We start from the raw sequence: 10,000 nt of genomic DNA, 5'->3' as shown, positions 1-10,000 counted from the left end.
CGCCTCCTACTCGCCCTTACTCGCCCTGCACCTCCGCCTCCTACTCCACCCCTACTCGCCCCTGCACCTCCGCTCCTACTCGCCCCTACTCGCCCTTGCACCTCCCCCGCCTACTCGCCCCTGCACCTCCGCCTCCTACTCGCCCTTACTCGCCCCTGCACCTCCGCCTCCTACTCACCCCTACTCGCCCCTGCACCTCCGCCTCCTACTCGCCCCTGCACCTCCGCCTCCTACTCACCCCTACTCGCCCCTGCACCTCCGCCTCCTACTCACCCCTACTCGCCCCTGCACCTCCGCCTCCTACTCGCCCTTACTCGCCCCTGCACCTCCGCCTCCTACTCACCCCTACTCGCCCCTGCACCTCCGCCTCCTACTCGCCCTTACTCGCCCCTGCACCTCCGCCTCCTACTCACCCCTACTCGCCCCTGCACCTCCGCCTCCTACTCGCCCTTACTCGCCCCTGCACCTCCGCCTCCTACTCACCCCTACTCGCCCCTGCACCTCCGCCTCCTACTCGCCCTTACTCGCCCCTGCACCTCCGCCTCCTACTCACCCCTACTCGCCCCTGCACCTCCGCCTCCTACTCGCCCTTACTCGCCCCTGCACCTCCGCCTCCTACTCACCCCTACTCGCGCTGCACCTCCGCCTCCTACTCGCCCTTACTCGCCCCTGCACCTCCGCCTCCTACTCACCCCTACTCGCCCCTGCACCTCCGCCTCCTACTCGCCCTTACTCGCCCCTGCACCTCCGCCTCCTACTCGCCCCTACTCGCCCCTGCACCTCCGCCTCCTACTCGCCCCTGCACCTCCGCCTCCTACTCGCCCCTACTCGCCCCTGCAGCTCCGCCTCCTACTCGCCCTTACTCGCCCCTGCACCTCCGCCTCCTACTCGCCCTTACCCGCCCCTGCACCTCCGCCCCCTCCTCGCCCCTGCACCTCCGCCTCCTACTCACCCCTACTCGCCCCTGCACCTCCGCCTCCTACTCGCCCTTACCCGCCCCTGCACCTCCGCCTCCTACTCGCCCTTACCCGCCCCTGCACCTCCGCCTCCTACTCGCCCCTGCACCTCCGCCTCCTACTCGCCCCTGCAGCTCCGCCTCCTACTCACCCTTACTCGCCCCTGCACCTCCGCCTCCTACTCGCCCTTACTCGCCCCTGCACCTCCGCCTCCTACTCGCCCTTACTCGCCCCTGCACCTCCGCCTCCTACTCACCCCTACTCGCCCCTGCACCTCCGCCTCCTACTCGCCCTTACTCGCCCCTGCACCTCCGCCTCCTACTCGCCCCTACTCGCCCCTGCACCTCCGCCTCCTACTCACCCCTACTCGCCCCTGCACCTCCGCCTCCTACTCGCCCCTACTCGCCCCTGCAGCTCCGCCTCCTACTCGCCCTTACCCGCCCCTGCACCTCCGCCTCCTACTCGCCCCTACTCGCCCCTGCACCTCCGCCTCCTACTCGCCCCTGCACCTCCGCCTCCTACTCACCCCTACTCGCCCCTGCACCTCCGCCTCCTACTCGCCCTTACCCGCCCCTGCACCTCCGCCTCCTACTCGCCCTTACCCGCCCCTGCACCTCCGCCTCCTACTCGCCCCTGCACCTCCGCCTCCTACTCACCCCTACTCGCCCCTGCACCTCCGCCTCCTACTCGCCCTTACTCGCCCCTACACCTCCGCCTCCTACTCACCCCTACTCGCCCCTGCACCTCCGCCTCCTACTCGCCCTTACTCGCCCCTGCACCTCCGCCTCCTACTCGCCCTTACTCGCCCCTGCACCTCCGCCTCCTACTCACCCCTACTCGCCCCTGCACCTCCGCCTCCTACTCGCCCTTACTCGCCCCTGCACCTCCGCCTCCTACTCACCCCTACTCGCCCCTGCACCTCCGCCTCCTACTCGCCCTTACTCGCCCCTGCACCTCCGCCTCCTACTCGCCCCTGCACCTCCGCCTCCTACTCGCCCCTACTCGCCCCTGCAGCTCCGCCTCCTACTCGCCCTTACCCGCCCCTGCACCTCCGCCTCCTACTCGCCCTTACTCGCCCCTGCACCTCCGCCTCCTACTCGCCCCTGCACCTCCGCCTCCTACTCACCCCTACTCGCCCCTGCACCTCCGCCTCCTACTCGCCCTTACCCGCCCCTGCACCTCCGCCTCCTACTCGCCCTTACCCGCCCCTGCACCTCCGCCTCCTACTCGCCCCTGCACCTCCGCCTCCTACTCACCCCTACTCGCCCCTGCACCTCCGCCTCCTACTCGCCCTTACTCGCCCCTGCACCTCCGCCTCCTACTCACCCCTACTCGCCCCTGCACCTCCGCCTCCTACTCGCCCTTACTCGCCCCTACACCTCCGCCTCCTACTCACCCCTACTCGCCCCTGCACCTCCGCCTCCTACTCGCCCTTACTCGCCCCTGCACCTCCGCCTCCTACTCGCCCCTGCACCTCCGCCTCCTACTCGCCCCTACTCGCCCCTGCAGCTCCGCCTCCTACTCGCCCTTACCCGCCCCTGCACCTCCGCCTCCTACTCGCCCTTACCCGCCCCTGCACCTCCGCCTCCTACTCGCCCCTGCACCTCCGCCTCCTACTCACCCCTACTCGCCCCTGCACCTCCGCCTCCTACTCGCCCTTACTCGCCCCTGCACCTCCGCCTCCTACTCACCCCTACTCGCCCCTGCACCTCCGCCTCCTACTCACCCCTACTCGCCCCTGCACCTCCGCCTCCTACTCGCCCTTACTCGCCCCTGCACCTCCGCCTCCTACTCACCCCTACTCGCCCCTGCACCTCCGCCTCCTACTCGCCCTTACTCGCCCCTGCACCTCCGCCTCCTACTCGCCCTACTCGCCCCTGCACCTCCGCCTCCTACTCGCCCTTACTCGCCCCTGCACCTCCGCCTCCTACTCACCCCTACTCGCCCCTGCACCTCCGCCTCCTACTCGCCCTTACTCGCCCCTGCACCTCCGCCTCCTACTCGCCCTTACTCGCCCCTGCACCTCCGCCTCCTACTCGCCCCTACTCGCCCCTGCACCTCCGCCTCCTACTCGCCCTTACTCGCCCCTGCACCTCCGCCTCCTACTCGCCTTTGGTCGTCGATGCCTTAATGGTCGATCCTGTGCCGCTCGGATGTCGACTGGTTTGGAGCCCTCATTCCTTTTCGTCTTCTCTTATCGTCTGCTCGGGCGCCCCTTCAATCCGGTCCTTGCTCCGTACCGGTAAACGGAGCTACAGCTCTAGCTACATCTATTCTCCGTATCTTGTTTGTGTATTTCGGTATCTTTTTATCTCACCATCTCAGTATGTCGTCATCTTTGTACTCGTATTTCTGTATCTCTTTATCTCTATCTCTCACTCACACTCGGTCTGTCCCTCTGTCCATCTCTCTCTCTCTCTCTCTCTCTCTCTCTCTCTCTCTCTCTCTCTCTCTCTCTCTCTCTCTCTCTCTCTCTCTCTCTCTCTCTCTCCCTTCCTTTTACATGGAGAATTCAACAGAGGACAGGAAAAGAAACAAGAAAAGGACATTAGTCTACCTGGCGCAAGAAAGGGTTCCGGATAGGCCTACCTGCAAGACGGGCCCGGAAATCCCTTCCCACCCCTCACAGGGACATTATTCTTTTCTTTCTTTCTTTCTCTTCCTTCTCGTCTTTCCTGTCGCATGACCTTCATCCTCTGTTCAATCCTGACTTTTTTTCTTCTTTACAGCGTTTTTAGGGGGGGACCCATTCTACCTTTATTATGCAAATTACGGGTGCTTAAGATAATATCTCATCAAAAAAAGCATCTTATTTTCTTCTCTCTTCCTTTCTTCCCGCCTTGCTCCTCTTCCTTGGTCAGCACTTCAAATCATCTCATCCGGGTTTTTGAGCGACCTCGAAATGTTCGCGTATATATAACTACGATTACCTGTTCACTGTAAGACAAAAAAATCTCGCTCGAACCGTTGTTCAACTTAGGTTACGTGTTCAAACGAAACAAAAACACCTACCTTGGGCACCTGGGATTCCTTGCGTGAACAACTACAGTGAACGACATGTTCTCTCGCCAACACTCACCTAAGGGGAAACAAAAAACAAACATGTTAGTTACGTGTTACAAAGAAACAAGCCTTATTGCTTCTTAATTTCACTATCTTGTTATAATTTTAGTAATAATCGTAGTAAAATTTCGTATCAATATTATTGTGTCATTTTCAATTAAACATAAGTTTTAACTATCAATTGCATTTAAAGTACATCTAATTCAAGTGTCTTCAATGATAATGATAATACTGATGATCACTATAATAAAGACAATAACACTAATAATAATGGTAAAAATGTCCTCAATAAATATCAATAATAATACTAACAACACTAATAAACAACAATACCAAAGATAACAAAACAAAAAAGCAATAACAACAAAACACCGGTACCATCAGCAAATATGACACCATCGCACCTCCAACCCTAAAGGAGAAAGGAAAAAAAGAAAAAAAAAAAAGTTATCACCCCCTTAAAGTAATCTCATCACCGTAGGCACTCCTTAAAATTGCTACACGAATTAAGACGATCGCACCACAACCTCATAACCTCCGGGGCGACACACTCAATCCCCCCCCCCCGTGTGTACGTGTGAGATGCATATGCACATTCATACATATCCTAAATACATTCTAATTTCTAACTCTAGATAGAATAATAGACAGACATATAGAGAGAGATAGAATAACATGTGAAGAGAAGTCGAGACTTCCCATGTTAGCTCGCGTTCACCCTTTCAAGAACGGATATCGCCATTCCTTCCTAACTCAACTCTTTCTCTTGTCCTCTCTTCCTCCATCTCTCTTACCTAACTCAATTCTCCCTCTTGTTCCCTCTTCCTCTATCTCTCTTACCTAACTCAACTCAACTATTTCTCTTGTCCTCTCTTCCTCTATCTCTCTATCTCTTATCCCCCCCCCACCACCACCACAACCAATCCATCAAAAATGTCAGGAGAAGCAAGCGAGAAGAATTTGCTATCGGCTCCTTGTCGATTCCGCATATACTTTCTCGTGGGAGCCGATGGCAGTGTGCGTAAGTGCGAGTGTCATGATAGATGACGGTGATAATGGTGAAGGTGAAGGTGATGATCACACAGACCAGGGTGGTGAAGGTGATGATTATTATATTATTACTGATGTAAAAAGCAATCAAATTGAGATAGATAGATAGATAAAGATAGATAGAGAGCAAGAGAGACAGAAAGAGGGAGAGAAAGAGAGGGAGGGAGAGAGAGAGAGAGAGAGAAACAGACATTGAAAAATGCAGCAATAGAAAGAGAAAGAGAGAGAGAAAGCCACAACGATAATCGGCGGTTGCACTTCCGCCTGCCGAATCAAATCACCCGGAGAGACGTCGAGGGAGCCACAGACGAGCCTCGCACTGATTGAAGCTTCCCTGCTTGGAACCACTTTTGGGACACGTACAGACTCAACCAGACCATCAATAGGACACGTCAAGACAGGGCTAGGACAAAGATCCGACATAAGATAGGACGTGCGATAAAAAAGAGTAAGGACACGGTTCAAGATCCTTCACTAAAGTCTAGGATACGACAAGACGAGCTAGAACACGGACTAGGACACAGACTGTGATGACAAGAGACAGGACACGTACCAGAGCCCCCTCGCCACCACGGACACCCTACGCGGAACGTCAGAACGATCAAAGCCAACATGCAACAACCACTCGGCGCGACGATGAAACCCACCGACAGGTACGATCGAAATCACCAGACAGCTCTCACTTCCTCTAATTAACCCGATTGAATCGTAAACGCCCCTTCCTCCACCTCCGCCGCTCCTTGCATCCTCGTCTTCAAGTGGCAAATGCAACAGTCTCAGCCAACGCTAAAATGACTTTGACCCTCCCAACATAATGCTCGGAAAAATGGGCTTAAAACATAGCGGGTTTTTCTTCCATCAGCTGTTCTTTCCAAACACCGACTTGAGCACTGAGAATTCCTTTTGTGCGAGTTACCGCCCCCGCGCAAATAACACATAGAAAACGGAAGCGTGGACGGGCGTAAGTCAGCGGAGTGGCCCTGCTGCTTACTTCCTGGGTGCCCGGCCGTGCCCACCTGTCGCTTGGGGGTAAATAACAAAGGGATGGTACGTAACGAGGAAGGAATCGCTGTGCTAATATCAGCAGGTGAATTTCTCTACTACGAGGACTTTCCCCTCGAGGAAGAAAATAAATAATATAAACAAATTCGAAAAAAACATGTAAAAAAAAACTACATAAACAATTGTTAACAAAACTATTCGCACGAGAAACAAAAACAAAACTTATACGCATACTAATTAAGAGGATTAGCAATATCAAATGTCGACCTAAACTAAACTAAACTAAACTAAACTAAAAAAAAATCCTTTCGACAAAACAGAGCAAAGAAAAGGAAATGAACAAAACAAGCCCATGCAGAAAAGACAGGATGATGAAGGGGTCAAGAAAGAAAAATGAGAGAGGAAAAAAACAGGCAAAGGGGAGAGAATAAAGTGGTTAAGGAAGGGATAAATCATAAGGAAAAGTCAAGTAAAAAAAAAAGAAAAAAAAAAAGAAAAAAAGGGTCAGCCTACAGAGAGATCCAAGGCGCCAACGAGAAAGGTCACGCGGAGTCGACCCTTTACGCCTACCGTTAGGGCGATCGGCAACCCTGAGTAGGAGCGCCGCCGCCGCCGCTACGGTGGCGATCGGGGTGCGACCCGTTGGTGGGTGAAGGGGGGTCGAGGTGGAGAGGAGTGGGTAGGAGGGGGATGGCTTAAAGTGGCGCGTTTCGGAAGATGGGAAGAAAGGGGAGAGGGGCGCAATGGGAAGGAAGGGGAGGAGGTGAGGAGAGAAGGGGAGAGGAGGTGAGGGAAAATGGGGTGAGGAGGAAGGAAGGGGGAGGAAGTGAGGGAGGGGGAGGAGGTGAGGGAAGTAGGAAGAGGAGGGAGAAAGGGGGTAGGTGGGGAAGGGGGAGGAGGTGAGGGAGGGGAGAGAAAGAAGAGAGGAAGGGAAGAGAGAGGAGAGGAAGGAAGGAAGGAAAGTGGTAAGAAATGAATGAGGGGAGCCAGAAATGAACAGGGGATGGATAGAGAGAGGGGAGGAGAGACCAAAAGGAAAAGGGAGAAAGGGGAGCGAATGAGAATGAGAAAGAGAAAAGAAAGAGGAGAAATAGCAAGAAAGAAAATTATAGAGAAAAAGAGGAACTAGAGAGAAAAAAAAACGAAATAGATAATAAGAGAGAGAAAGAGAATGAGAGGGAGAGAGATACACACAGAGAGATATATACCCCGGCAGACAGAGGGAGAATATAAAACAGCATCCACTAACGGACGCCGCTGTCTTAAAGCAGTCCCGCCCATCTGCTAAGGCCGAAAGGGAGGAGGCGACACACTGAGGAAACGTACGCACTTAGAGAGAGAGAGATGGAGAGAGAGAGAGAGAGAGAGAGAGAGAGAGAGAGAGAGAGAGAGAGAGAGAGAGAGAGAGAGAGAGATGAAGTGAGAGAGGGGGGGATAAAGAAAGAAAAGGAGAGAGAGAGAGAGAGAGAGAGAGATGGAAAGAGAGAGAGAGAGAGAAAGAGAGAGAGACAGAGAGAGATGGAGTGAGAGAGGGGGGGATAAATAAAGAAAAGGAGAGAGAGAGAGAGAGAGAGAGAGAGAGAGAGAGAGAGAGAGAGAGAGAGAGAGAGAGAGAGAGAGAGAGAGGGGGAGAGAGAGAGGGGGATAGAGATAGATAGATAGATAGATAGATAGAGAGAGAGAGGGGGTGGGGGTAGAGAGAGAGGGGGGAGGCACAGGGAGATTCTGAGAAAGAGAAAGTGAGAGAAGGGGGGAGAGGGCGAGAGGGAGGGATAGATAGATAGAAAGACCGAAGGGGGGGAGAGAGAAAAAAAGAATGAGAGGGAGAGAGCGGGTGAAAAGAGAGAAAGGGAAGGAGGGAAGGGGGGGAGGGGAGAGAGAGAGGGAGAGAGAGAGAGAGAGGGAGAGGGAGAGGGAGAGGGAGAGAGGGAGAGAGAGAGAGAGAGAGAGAGAGAGAGAGAGAGAGAGAGAGAGAGAGAGAGAGAGAGAGAGAGGAGAGAGAGAGAGGGAGGGAGGGAGGGAGGGAGGGAGGGAGGGAGGGAGGGAGAGAGAGAGAGAAAGAGTGTGTGTATGTGTGTGTATGTATATATATATATATATATATATATATATATATATATATATATATATATATATATATGTGTGTGTGTGTGTGTGTGTGTGTGTGTGTGTGTGTGTGTGTGTGTGTGCGCGCGCGCGCGTTCGTGCGTGTGTGTACGAGTGTCTCTCTCTTTCTCTGTACCCCTTCTATCCCTCGGTCAACAAAGCCTTTGTTTGGGCCGAAAATAACATAAAGCCAAACTTATGACACTGTTAGCATCTGCATGCAAATTGCCCGAGATGTTAACGAGAGTTGCAAGAGCATGCAAGAGGATGTTAACTGAATACCGCTATGCCCCTTTGGCACTCAACTTGACCCTCTCTATTTTTCTTTTTTTTCTTTCTTAATTTCTTTCGTTGCCTTATCCCTGTCTTCCATTCCTTTTCCTTGTGAGGAATACTTCTGGAAATTTAGATTTGCTCTTCTCCTTTTTTTTCATCTCTTCCCTCATCTCCATTCTTCTCTCTTACTCATGCATGCACGCATGCACGCGCACAACACACGCACGCACACATATATACACATATACATATATACACATACACAAACATATAGACATACATATCTATAGGTTTCCTCCTCCTTTCACAACTGATAACCTCTCCCTCCGTTGCCGAAACTAGCCACCATCACAACAAAAGAGACATCCGCACTTTTTCCCGGACAATCAATACGCGCCTAATTGAAGTCTAATATCAGCAAATGGATCGCATCTAACATCTAACGAGCGCCGATTACAATTCCTTTAATTAACGACCCCTTTCGCGATGACCTATCTGGATTATGAAAAGGGAGAAAAAAAAACGGCTGCTATTAATAAAAATAATTAAAGGCTTTCATATAAGGCACGTTGGCGGGTAGGCCTATCGCGCGGAGATAGATTATTGCCGGTTGTCAATGTGATGAATGTTAATTGTCGCCTTTCAAAATCACACCTCCTTTGTTCAAAGGCGGAAGACCGGATACAGAAGAAAACAATCAAGAACAACAACACACCAAACTCAGCCATGTTATAAAAAAAGAAAAATGTATAACGTCCAATCAAACAAATTAAGGACCCCCCTAAAAAAAAAAAAGCTAAACAAAACATCAACACATCAACATATAAACCCCCATCCACCCCCTACCCCCACCCCGTCGATCAAACACCAAACCGACGAAACACAAAGCAACCCGGAAGCCTTTACAATAGAGAAAAAAAAAGAAAAGAACACATAAGTTACGCACACCTGCCTGACACCCATCAGTGACGTAACTTACCCACTGAACCCCCCAACCTCTAACCCTATTTAACCACCTCCTCCCTATCCCTTTCCTTCCCTTAGCATCAAGATGACCTTCTGAATCTTGCCTTTTCCCCCTTCGCCCTTCCCCCTCCCCCTTCCGACCCCCATCACGATTTTCATTCCTAGTACACAAGGACACTCGGTAAAGAATGAGAGAGAAAAGAGAGAGAGAGAGATATTAAGACATAGAGGTAGAGAGATATCCCATCAGAGTGACAGACCGAGAGATAGGAAGAGAACCATCTATCCTACCCATCCCTACCCAAGGGTATCTACTTACCCCCCCCCCTCCCACCTCAAGGAACGGACAGGTGCAACATGCCTTCCCTCTCGATGCAACATTCCTCTATGTCTAAGAATGCGTACAATTCTCCCTTATGACTTTTCTTCCTACAAGATTCGATTTTTTACTTTCTTGCCACTACCATAGAGGATGAATAGAAAAAACAAAATACAAAAAAAAAAAAAAAAAAAAAAAAAAAAAAAAACGCAAAGACAAAAGCAACAAATTATCTGCCGCATTTTGATATATCTTTCATAAA

The 10,000-nt window shown here is 52.2% G+C and overlaps 1 protein-coding gene across 3 annotated transcripts in view; it reads right to left on the bottom strand.

Moving 5' to 3' along the window:
- The window catches only part of LOC122251965 (uncharacterized), a 224,067-nt gene that overhangs the window by 50,087 nt on the left and 163,980 nt on the right, over positions 1–10,000 (bottom strand). For 2 of the 3 annotated variants that reach the window (XR_015192329.1, XR_006223123.2), the window contains exon 3: positions 3,598–4,035. The exons of the other annotated variant lie outside the window; for it this stretch is intronic. The gene's annotated coding sequence lies outside the window, so the exon portion shown is untranslated. Of the gene's footprint in view, positions 1–3,597; positions 4,036–10,000 lie in introns of those variants that run through there. 3 annotated transcript variants of the gene reach the window in all.

Source organism: Penaeus japonicus, unplaced genomic scaffold (assembly GCF_977035675.1).
Source record: "Penaeus japonicus unplaced genomic scaffold, GWHDUDI00000001_assembly GWHDUDI00000026, whole genome shotgun sequence".
In the NCBI taxonomy this organism is placed as follows: domain Eukaryota; kingdom Metazoa; phylum Arthropoda; class Malacostraca; order Decapoda; family Penaeidae; genus Penaeus; species Penaeus japonicus.
This window is presented reverse-complemented; position numbering and strand designations above follow the sequence as displayed.